The 10,617-nt window shown below is 42.8% G+C and overlaps 1 protein-coding gene across 8 annotated transcripts in view; it reads right to left on the bottom strand.

Moving 5' to 3' along the window:
- Window positions 1–10,617, bottom strand: part of PACRG (parkin coregulated) — a 656,455-nt gene that overhangs the window by 327,804 nt on the left and 318,034 nt on the right. The gene's annotated exons all lie outside the window — the stretch shown is intronic.

Below are 10,617 nucleotides of genomic sequence, written 5' to 3'. Positions count from 1 at the left end.
ACTTCTTTTGTATTACAATAATGTACTTCTAAATGCATTTTGGGTACAGACAAGTCCATGTTTATGCAATGACTGTAGATACATATATAAGCTGATTAAATAACAGGATGTAAAATTTGCTGATAATCACATTTATCAACTAAACCTTGACAAGTTTTTAATGAAAAATTATTATCTGTGTAGTAGAATCTCTGCTTTCATAGTTTGCCCGTAGGCCACTCATCTAAGTGTGCCTTTTTTTTCTCTTTTTTTTTTTTTTTTTTTTTTACAGCAAACACAGTATCCACAATCAAGTTATTTAGACCTTTTAGATTGTATACAAATGACACAGAAAAATGTACAGCCAGTCCACTGGGTTGTAATTTTAGAAACAAACATCTCAAGTCATAATAACAAAGCAGAGTTTTAAAAAGTTACTAGGTTTTCTTTATTTGCCGTAAGAAAGACTGAACTTCTTAGTATGTAGTTTGAAGAGTATTTTCTTTAACTCATTGACGCCTACAGAGAAAACTCAAATCCACAGAGAATGAGAGGGTCATTCTCCAGATTCTCATTAGACAATTTGTGGAAATGGTGTCTCTCTTCTCACAGTGAACCCTGACTCCTCCATGACTGCTGGAGAAGACCAAGCATCACTGTTTAGGATGCTCTTTTTTCTGCTCTTTCCAGCTCTAAATTTCTAGCATCACCAATTCCCCTTGCTCCTGGCTCTCTGGACTTTGTGCCCTGCTGCCCTTTGTTGTGATCTTCCATGGCCACTTACATAGAGACTGCTATGCCACCACGTTCCAGCTGCAATATGTGTGGCCAGGCGCATGGCTCACGCCTGTAATCCCAGCACTTTGGGAAGCTGAGGTGGGCAGATCACCTGAGGTCAGGAGTTTGAGACCAGCCTGACCAACATGGAGAAACCCCGTCTCTACTAAAAATACAAAATTAGCCAGGCGTGGTGGTGCATGCCTGTTATCCCAGCTACTCAGGAGGCTGAGGCAGGAGAATCGCTTGAACCCGGGAGGCGGAAGTTGCAGTGAGCTGAGATCATGCCATTGCACTCCAGCCTGGGCAACAAAAGCAAAACTCCATCTCAAACAAAACAAAACAAAACAAAACAGAATATGTTTGCATGTCTGTGAAGATGGGGCAGTGCTTGATTTGCTACTTAAAATCACCTGCCTCCTATGAGTCTTAATCAAGCTGCTGAATATGTGGATTATTCTGTCTTCATTTGGGAGTTAATAAAATACTCGAGTATATGGTTGCTGAATACCCATTTCATCGCACAATGAACATGGTCAATGCATTAGTCCATTCTTACACTGCTATAAAATACTACTTGAGACTGGGTAATTTAGGAAGGAAAGAGATTTAATTGACTCACAGTTCCACATGACTGGGGAGGACTCAGGAAACTAGCAATCATGGCAGAAGGCTAAGGGGAAGCAAGGCGTGTCTCATGGTGGCTGGAGAGAGCGCAGAGGAAACTGCACTTGTAAACCATCAAATCTCATGAGAACTCCCTCATTATCATGAGAACAGCATGGGAGAAACTGGTCCCATGATCCAATCACCTCCCACCAGGTCCCTCCCTCGATGTATGGGGATTATTTTTTCTTTTTATTTTTTTGAGACAGAGTCTTGCTCTGTCACCCACGCTGGAGTGCAGTGGCATGATCTCGGCTCACTGCAAGCTCCGCCTCCCAGGTTCACACCATTCTCCTGCCTCAGCCTCCCAAGTAGCTGGGACTACAGGCGCCCGCCACCACGCCCAGCTAATTTTTTGTATTTTTAGTAGAGACGGGGTTTCACCATGTTAGCTGGGATGGTCTCGATCTCCTGACCTCGTGATCCGCCCGCCTTGGCCTCCCAAAGTGCTGGGATTACAGGCATGAGCCACTGCGCCTGGCTGACGTATGGGGATTATAATTTGAGATAAGATTTGGGTGAGGACACAGAGCCGAACCATATTATTCTGCCCCTGGCCCCTCCCAAATCTCATGTCCTTTTCACATTTCAAAACTAATCATGCCTTATCAACAGTCCCCTAAAGTCTTAACTAAATTCCAGCATTAACTCAAAAGTCCAAGTCCAAAGTCTCATCTGAAAAAAGGCAAGTACCTTCCACCTATGAGCCCGTAAGATAAAAAACAACTTAGTTACTTTCAAGATACAATGGGGGTACAGGCATTGGGTAAATGTTCCCATTCCAAATCGGAGAAATTAGCCAAAACAAAGGAGCCACAGGCCCCATGAAAGTCTGAAAACTGGCTGGGCAGTCATTAAATTTTAAAGCTCCAAAATCTCCTTTGACTCCATATTTTACATCCAGGGCATGCTGATGAAAGAGGTGGGCTCCCATGGCCTTAGGCAGCTCCACCCCTGTGACTCTGCAGGGTACACTTCCTGCATCTGCTTTCACGGGCTGGCCTTGAATGGCTGTGGCTTTTCCAGGCACATGGCACAAGCTGTCAGTTGATCTATTTTTCTGGTGCCTGGAGAACAGTGGCCCTTTCCTCACAACTCCACTAGGCAGTGCCCCAGTGGGGACTCTGTATGGGGGCTCCAATGCCACATTTCCCTTCTGCACTGCCTTAGTAGAAATTCTCCATGAGGGCTCTGCCCTTGCAGCAGACATCTGCCTGGACATCCAGATGTTTCCATACAGCCTCTGAAATCTAGGCAGAGGCTCCCAAACCTCAACTCTTGTCTTCTGTGCACCTGCAGGCCCAAAACCCTGTGGAAACTGCCAATGCTTGGGGCTCACACACTTTGAGGCAATGGCCTGATCTGTACCTTGTCACCTTTTAGCCACAGCCGGAGCTGAAGTAGCTGGGATGCAGGATGCCATATCCTGGGGCTGCTCAGAGCAGTGGGGCCCTAGGCCCAGCCCACGAAACTATTTTTCCCTCCTAGACCCCAAGGCCTGTGATGGGAAGGGCTGCCATGAAGATCTCCGACATGTCCTGGAGACATTTTCTCCATTGTCTTTGCTATTAATATTTGGCATCTCATTACTTATGCACATGTCTGCAGCCAGCTTGAGTTCCTCACCAGAAGATGGGTTGTTCTTTTCTACTACATGGTCAGGCTGCAAATTTTCCAAACTTTTCTGCTCTGGTTCCCTTTTAAACATAAGTTCCAATTTCAAACCATCTCTTTGTGAACACATATAACTGAATGCTTTCAGAAAAAAGCCAGGCTACATCTTGAATGCTTTGCTGCTTAGAAATTTCTTCTGCCAGATGCCCTAAATCATCTCTTTCAAGTTCAAAGTTCCACAGATCTCAAGGGCAGGGGCAAAATGCTGCCAGTCTCTCTGCTAAAGCATAGCAAGAGTGACCTTTGCTTCAGTTCCCAATAAATTCTTCATCTCCATCTGTGACCACCTCAGCCTGGACTTCATTGTCCATATCACTATCAGCATTTTGGTCAAAACCATTCAACAAGTCTCTAGGAAGTTCCAAACTTTCCCACATTTTCCTGTCTTCTTCTGAGTCCTCCAAACTGTTTGAATCTCTGCCTGTTTTCCAGTTCCAAAGTCACTTCCATATTTTCAGGTTATCTTTATAGCAGTACCCCACTCTGCTGGTACCAATTTTCTGCATTAGTTTGTTCTCACACTGCTATAAAGATACTACTTGAGACTGGGTAATTTATGAGGGAAAGAGGTTTAATTGACTCACAGTTCTCCATCACTGGGAAGGCCTCAGGAAACTTACAATCATGGTGGAAGCTGAAGGGGGAGCAAGGCACATCTTATTTGGCAGCAGGAGAGAGAGAGTGCAGGGGAAACTGCCACTTTTAAACCATAAAATCTCAATAAACCATCAAATCTCGTGAGAACTCCTTCTCTATTACGAGAATAGCACGGGGTAAACTGCCTTCATGATCCAATCATCTTCCACCAGGTCCCTCCCTCGACACATAGGGATAACAGTTTGAGTTGAGATTTGAGTGGGGACACAGATCCAAACCATATCAGTTAACTAGGTTATCTTATATGCAAACTCATAAAATATTTCATTTCTATTCAGGACTAGTAGTATAACAGGCACCTGAAACACACAATTTTATGGAATTGTAAACTTAAAGTCATGTAACTGTGTTCTATGTGTTTCCTGTTCCCATGGGATATGCCTTTGCACCCAGCTCAGAGAGCCCTTCCTGTCCTCTCTAGGGAGAATTAAACCCTCTGTAACAGCAGTGCCTGTTGCATAGAGATCTATGAGGGCATTTATTATGCTTATGTATTTGTTTATATTCTGTCACCCTCACTAACTTGTGAGCCCTGGATGGCATATTCCATCCATTCTTTTTTGCTCTATAACATTTCATACTAATTCATGAGACAGAGGCCACCTCATATTTGTTGAATTAATTAACCAATGAGCCAGTTCTCAAATGACCTCTGGATAGCAGTCTCTCTCCTCTCTGGCTCATTCTTCAGGTTGCAGCCAGACACTCCCTTCTAAAAATACTTTGTCCATGTCACTCATCTACCAAAGGCCCTTCACTGGCTGTGTGCAGGGTCTATCCTCAACGCTTCACTGTGTTGTACTCCGTTTTCCAGAATCTGTCCCCATTTTCTTTCCAGCTTCACATTCTAACATTTCACCCTCACATCTTCAGTTCCAAATGCACCAAATATTTGCTAGATGTGTCCTGCTCTTCTGTATGCCTGGAGTACTTCTCCAGTTTTTCCATTTTGATGTTCATCTTTTTATTCTTTATGAAATCATACTGCATCCTTTCCACATAATCACATAATAGTAGTTAAGGTGTACATGTTGGAGCCGAAGTCCAAATCCTGCCCCAGCCTCTGCCACAAATTAGTGATAGGACCTTGGGCAACTCACCTCAGTCTCCTCATTAAAATGGAAATGATAACAGTACATACATCAGCTGCCTATGGTAAATAATGTATTAGTTAATTCAAGTAAACCATCTAGAACACTGCCTGGTACTTGTTAATCATTATTATTGCCACTTTACTATAAAAGCATTAGAAGCAGTATATTATAATTACATGAATGATCATTAAGTGGGTACCCAAATATTTGCCTATTCAGTAAATTTTCCCTTGTCTTCCTAGTTGGAGTAGGGAAGCCGGAGGGAGTGCCTCCCAGACAGGAAGGGGCAGCAGAGGCAGGAGAGACAGGGTGAGTGGAGAGCAAGTGGCCAGCAGTACAGTCCCAGACCCTCCCCTCCAGGGTGGAAACTGTGTGTGTGTGTGCATGCATGTGCACATGAGTGTGTGCTGTAGGTAACCAGAGACGACTGAGGGAAATCCTGGGGTGCCCGAGTATGTTGCGAGAGGATAGTTGTTCCCTGCTGTACTTTGTTTCTCAGGGCATGGGCCGAAGAAGTTTCAAGTCACAGCAGAGCCTGACAGTGACCAGCTCAAAGCCAGGGAAAGGATGGCAGATGCAGCTCAGGAGCACTGGTGTGAGCTGAGCTTTGGGAGTCAGCCAGCACCCACAAACCTGCAACAGTCAGCAGGTGCTATGAATGCTAAGAGAACAGACCAAAGACAGGTTCCAACCATGGCAACCTCAAGAACGTATACAACGAGGAGGCCCACAGCCAAGGGCCGGGTGAAGAGGACCTTGGAGCTCAGCCGAACATTTGTAGGAGTGAGAAGAAAGGACAACGTGCGGCAGATTGCAGACACTCTGCTCTGCATCAGAAGCCAACTAAGCGTCTGCTGACACCCAGGTGATGTCAACTGGGGAGAGAAGGAAGGGAGTAAGGGAAGTGAAGCCCTGAGACCCTCGGACGGGCTTCAGATGCCTCCTTCTCTTCTGCCACTCCCAGATCTCATGAGTGGAGATGCAATCTCCAAAGCAAGAAGAGAACAGTTACAGATGACAAAGAGGGTTACAGTGTTTTGCACATTGAGGCATTTGTTTCCAACACCACATATAGGCACATGTACACACATGCATGCACACACACACCTGTTTACAATTCGCCTCTCTCGTTAGGTCTATCTTTCTTTATTTCTGCTTTATATCTGGCCCAAACTTAGCATGGCTCAGGGTCTGTCACAGAGACCTGGGTGGATGGATGGATGGATGGATGGATGGATGGATGGATGGATAGGTGGATGGATGGATAGGTGGATGGATGGATGGATAAATGAATGAGTAAATAAATTGCTCTTTAGTTAATTCACTCCACCCTATCTGGATCAAGTGTCCTCTATTTTAGTGTGTGGAAATTTCTGCAAAACACATCAAGCAAGTGTTGGTTTCAGACCTCCTGGCTTTAGTCATCTGGGATAACAAGTCATTTTGTGTGACTTTAAATCCTTCATTTCAATCCCCTTTTGATTCACAAGTGAGAACCAGCATCCCATTTAGGGTAAAATGACTCGCCCAAAGGCAGGAGGTGATTGAATTGCCCACTCATCAATCCTAACTTATTTAGGCTCATTGTTCTTTGCCAACTGAAAGGGGCCTTTGATTTCATTTAGGCTCCTGCACTTTCAGTTCATGAAATGTGTCAAACAAGGTGCAGCTTATTAGTTTTATTAGATCTGGCCTCATTCCAGGGTTATGTGTTATGATCCACAATATGCAGCCTAGCAGTTCCCAGAATGTGGCTGTGAGTCAGATTCAGTACTGTCTGTACTCACAGTGTGGCTCTTTATAAGGCCTGGAACTATGGAAAATGAGAGAGCTAAATAATTCCCTAATGCCAATTTCTGATAGTCTATATAGTTTTAACATATAGAGAGATAAAATAAGTTTTAAAAATCCACAAAATAAGTTTGCATGCTTCAAGTGGTTAAACCTTCAGTCTTGCAACATACTATTAGCATAAGCAATTAATTTTAGCAGATCAATTCAGCAGATCTGAGCAGATTGACTTAGCAAATTAAAATATTAGTCATGTCATTACATTTTGATTAGAAATAAGGCAATACCAAAAGTTATTAAAGTTAAAATCATCGATAAGAGTAGAAACCAAGTATTTCCTTTCATTGTTCCCAGTGGTGTACTGGCAAATGTGTAACTGTCAGAGGAGTTTGAACCAGAGCAACTCCATCTTGAATAGGAGCTGGGTAAAATGAGGCTGAGACCTGCTGGGCTGCATTCCCAGGCGGTTAAGGCATTCTTTATTTTTTTTTTTTTTTGTTTTTTTTTTTTGAGACAGAGTCTCACTCTTGTCACCCAGGCTGGAGTGCAATGGCACGATCTCGGCTCACCTCCACCTCCCGAGTTCAAGTGATTCTCCTGCCTCAGCCTCCCAAGTAGCTAGGATTACAGGTGCACACCACCATGCCTGGCTCATTTTTGTATTATTATTATTTTTTTTGACATGGAGTCTCACTCTGTTGCCCAGGCTGGAGTGCAGTGGCATGATCTAGGCTCACTGCAACTTCCGCCTCCCAAGTTCAAGTGATTCTCCTGCCTCAGCCTCCCAAGTAGCTGGATTACAGGCATCTGCCACCACACCTGGCTAATTTTTGTATTTTTAGAGAGACGGAATTTCACCATGTTGGCCAGGCTGATCTCGATCTCCTGACCTCGTGATCTGCCTGCCTTGGCCTCCCAAAGTGCTGAGATTATAGGCATGAGCCACTGTGCCCAGCCTAATTTTTGTATTTTTAGTAGAGACAGGGTTCCACCATGTTGGCCAGGCTGCTCTGGAACTCCTGACCTTAGGTGATCCACCTGCCACAGCCTCCCAGAGTGCTGAGTTTATGGGCATGAGCCACTGTGCCCGGCCCAGTTAAGGCATTCTAAGTCATGGGATGAGATAGAAGGTCAACACAAGATACAGGTCATAAACACCTTGCTGATAAAACAGACTGCAGTAAAGAAGCCGGCTAAAACCCACCAAAACCAAGACGGCGATGAGAGTGACCTCTGGTCATCCTCACTGCTACACTCCCACCAGCACCATGACAGTTTACAAGTACCATGGCAACATCAGGAAGTTACCCTATATGGTTTGAAAGGGGGAGGCATGAATAATCCACGCCTTGTTAGCATATCATCAAGAAATAACCACAAAAATGGGCAACCAACAGCCCTCATGGCTGCTCTGTCTATGGAGTAGCAATTCTTTATTCCTTTACTTTCTTAATAAACTTGCTTTTGCTTTGCGCTGTGGACTCACTCTGAATTCTTTCTTGCGCGAGGTCCAAGAACCCTCTCTTGGGGTCTGGATCAGGACCCCTTCCCTGTAACATTTTTCTGGCGACCACAAAGGGACCCAAAGGCTAACTAGGTAAGTGGTGGTGTCTGGTGACATCTTTCTGGTGAACATGGAAGGGATGATGCTGAGGAGATCCCCCAACCCAAAGGAAAGAGACTATGGCACTGATTGGCAGCCTTCAGGTAAGTGGGGTGCATATACCCGGGTAAAGAATGGGATTGAATTAGAGGCCCAACTTAGGGGAGTTAGAGTCTCTCTTAAGAATGAGTGGGTTAGAGGCCCCTCTTCATAAAAGGCAAGGACGCTTGACCAGCCTTGGGTTAGAAGCCCAATTTAGGAGGGTTAGAGTGCCTTCTAAGATTTAGGGGTTTAGAGGCCCCTCTTGGTAAAGTCCCTCTCATTAAAGTCCCTCTCAGCTAAGAACGGGTTTGGTACTACAGGATGTTAACTGCTATTCTCTTTGGAATAATCTGCCTTACTCTTTGCTAATAGCTGTGAGTGACAGAATTAGGCATGTACGGGATTGTGGGACATGGGGAGCTTTTTCTTCCCTAAAAGGGGAAACTTGAGAGCTGATGAGACTGCTGGAAAAGATCCCTTTGCTACTGACAAGCAGCCGCCTGAACTTTTCAATGCTGCTGCAATGGGTGGGTCTTTCTCTGGCCTCCCTGAGTGCCTTGCCTTCCCACCCTGCTGCAGGCAATGCTTTTCTGCTGTTTTTCTCTCTGTGCAAACTGGTTGAATGAATGGTAAAAATCACTGTTTATCTCCTCTGTAAAGTTTGATTAATGGAAAAAAGGATTTGTGAGGCTAGTCTTAAGCTGTAGCCAATCTGGTGTGCTTTATGTGTCTTTCTGTATTGTTCTGTCACAATGAGGGGTCCCTAGGGATAGAACATGGGCTTAGGACACCTGTAAGACTGCTGTTCAAGGTGGCCCAGCAAACTGGTCAGTTCTAAACTTTGCTACAGGTCCCTGAAAAAACACTGGATGAGGTTTCCCTCTTGTCTTCTATGTCCTTGGGGGCTTGACCTTGTAACCATGTGGCCATGCTTTCTCTTTTCACAATGGTGGCCTGGGTTCAGGATTCAATTCCTGGCTTGGAAAATGAGTCCTCTATCTTTTATCTTCTATGTATTTATATGTATTCTGTGTATGATGTTTATAAATGAAAGAGCTTTAATTAATTGGTTTAATAATAAGTGCTTAAATCAAATATTTTGTCAGAAAAGTAAAAAGTGTACTGCCTTTTATTTAGTTCATGTGACTTAAGTAATCTTTGGGAAATAGAGTTTTAAAGATTATTCATAAAATAAAAATATCTTCAGAACTATAAATATTTGGTCTAAATTATGCAGATCAAATATTAAGTTTACTAAATGCTTTAAGGTTATACACTGTTTCTTTGACTTTTGAAAACTGTTCCATTTATTTTGGAGCATTAGATTCTAGGTAAGGCCTGAGACATGTGAAGTTAAATGCTGGAGAGAGTCAGACCTTATCTGCACTTCTGTCTGGGTCCTAGGCCCCACATCTACTACATAAATAAAATTGCTTACTAACCAGGTTTTTCATCAAAAGTAAAAGCTGCTAAGAGTTAACAGGGTAACATGCATTTGAGACTACTGAAGACACAGTTCTATATACAAGGTGTATAAGAAAAGTGAAATGTGTTTTTGGTAAAAGATTATAAAAAGGCATGGAAATGTAATTTTTTTGGCCTAGATTAAAGGATTCATGGATTGTTTTAAGTTAGGATGAAGCTGAAGGCTTAAGCAAGTTATGGAAGGTTTGTGAAAAATTAATTGTAAGAGAGTCTGCATTGACTAAAATTAAAGTGGCATTTTTTAGCTTTTCCATAAACTAAACATTGGAATAAAAGCATAATAGGTTTTTCTTAGAGCAAAAACCTGCTTATGATCTGCTCTTTAACAAAAATTTGTAAAGGGTTATAAAAGGTTTATAAGAATCTTACCTTATGGTCAAACTGAATAAGATTGGATATATTTATCTATAAGGTTTACTAGGAATTGGGTCTGACATAAATAATGCACTAATGCAACAGTGACATTTGGCTTATTTGGTATAAAAGTCACAAAGGAAGCACTGTCAAATATAAAATGATTGGTTTTCTTTGGGCTGTATTTGTATAAATGTTATTGGTATGTCTTCTAAAATTATAAAAAACTCTTATAATTCTGATATGACTTAGTGTACATTATCAGTAATAATTATAATTGTGTTGAATTATTGTATGACACAAAGGTAACCAAATTTCTTTGTTAATCGTGTTTTTGACTGTGGCTGTTCTAACATGTTTTGTCAGCCACAAACAATTGTCTTATTTTGATTATCTTCCAAAGGTGGTTTGTAATCAGCTATAGGGCTTTGACAGGTGCTCTTGAATGCAAGTTTCTGCTAACTTTGGAAATTATGACATTAGAATAGAGGAAAA

Source organism: Pan troglodytes, chromosome 5, assembly GCF_028858775.2.
Source record: "Pan troglodytes isolate AG18354 chromosome 5, NHGRI_mPanTro3-v2.0_pri, whole genome shotgun sequence".
In the NCBI taxonomy this organism is placed as follows: domain Eukaryota; kingdom Metazoa; phylum Chordata; class Mammalia; order Primates; family Hominidae; genus Pan; species Pan troglodytes.
The sequence above is the reverse complement of the archived record's forward strand: the minus strand, read 5'-3'. Positions and strand labels throughout refer to the sequence as shown.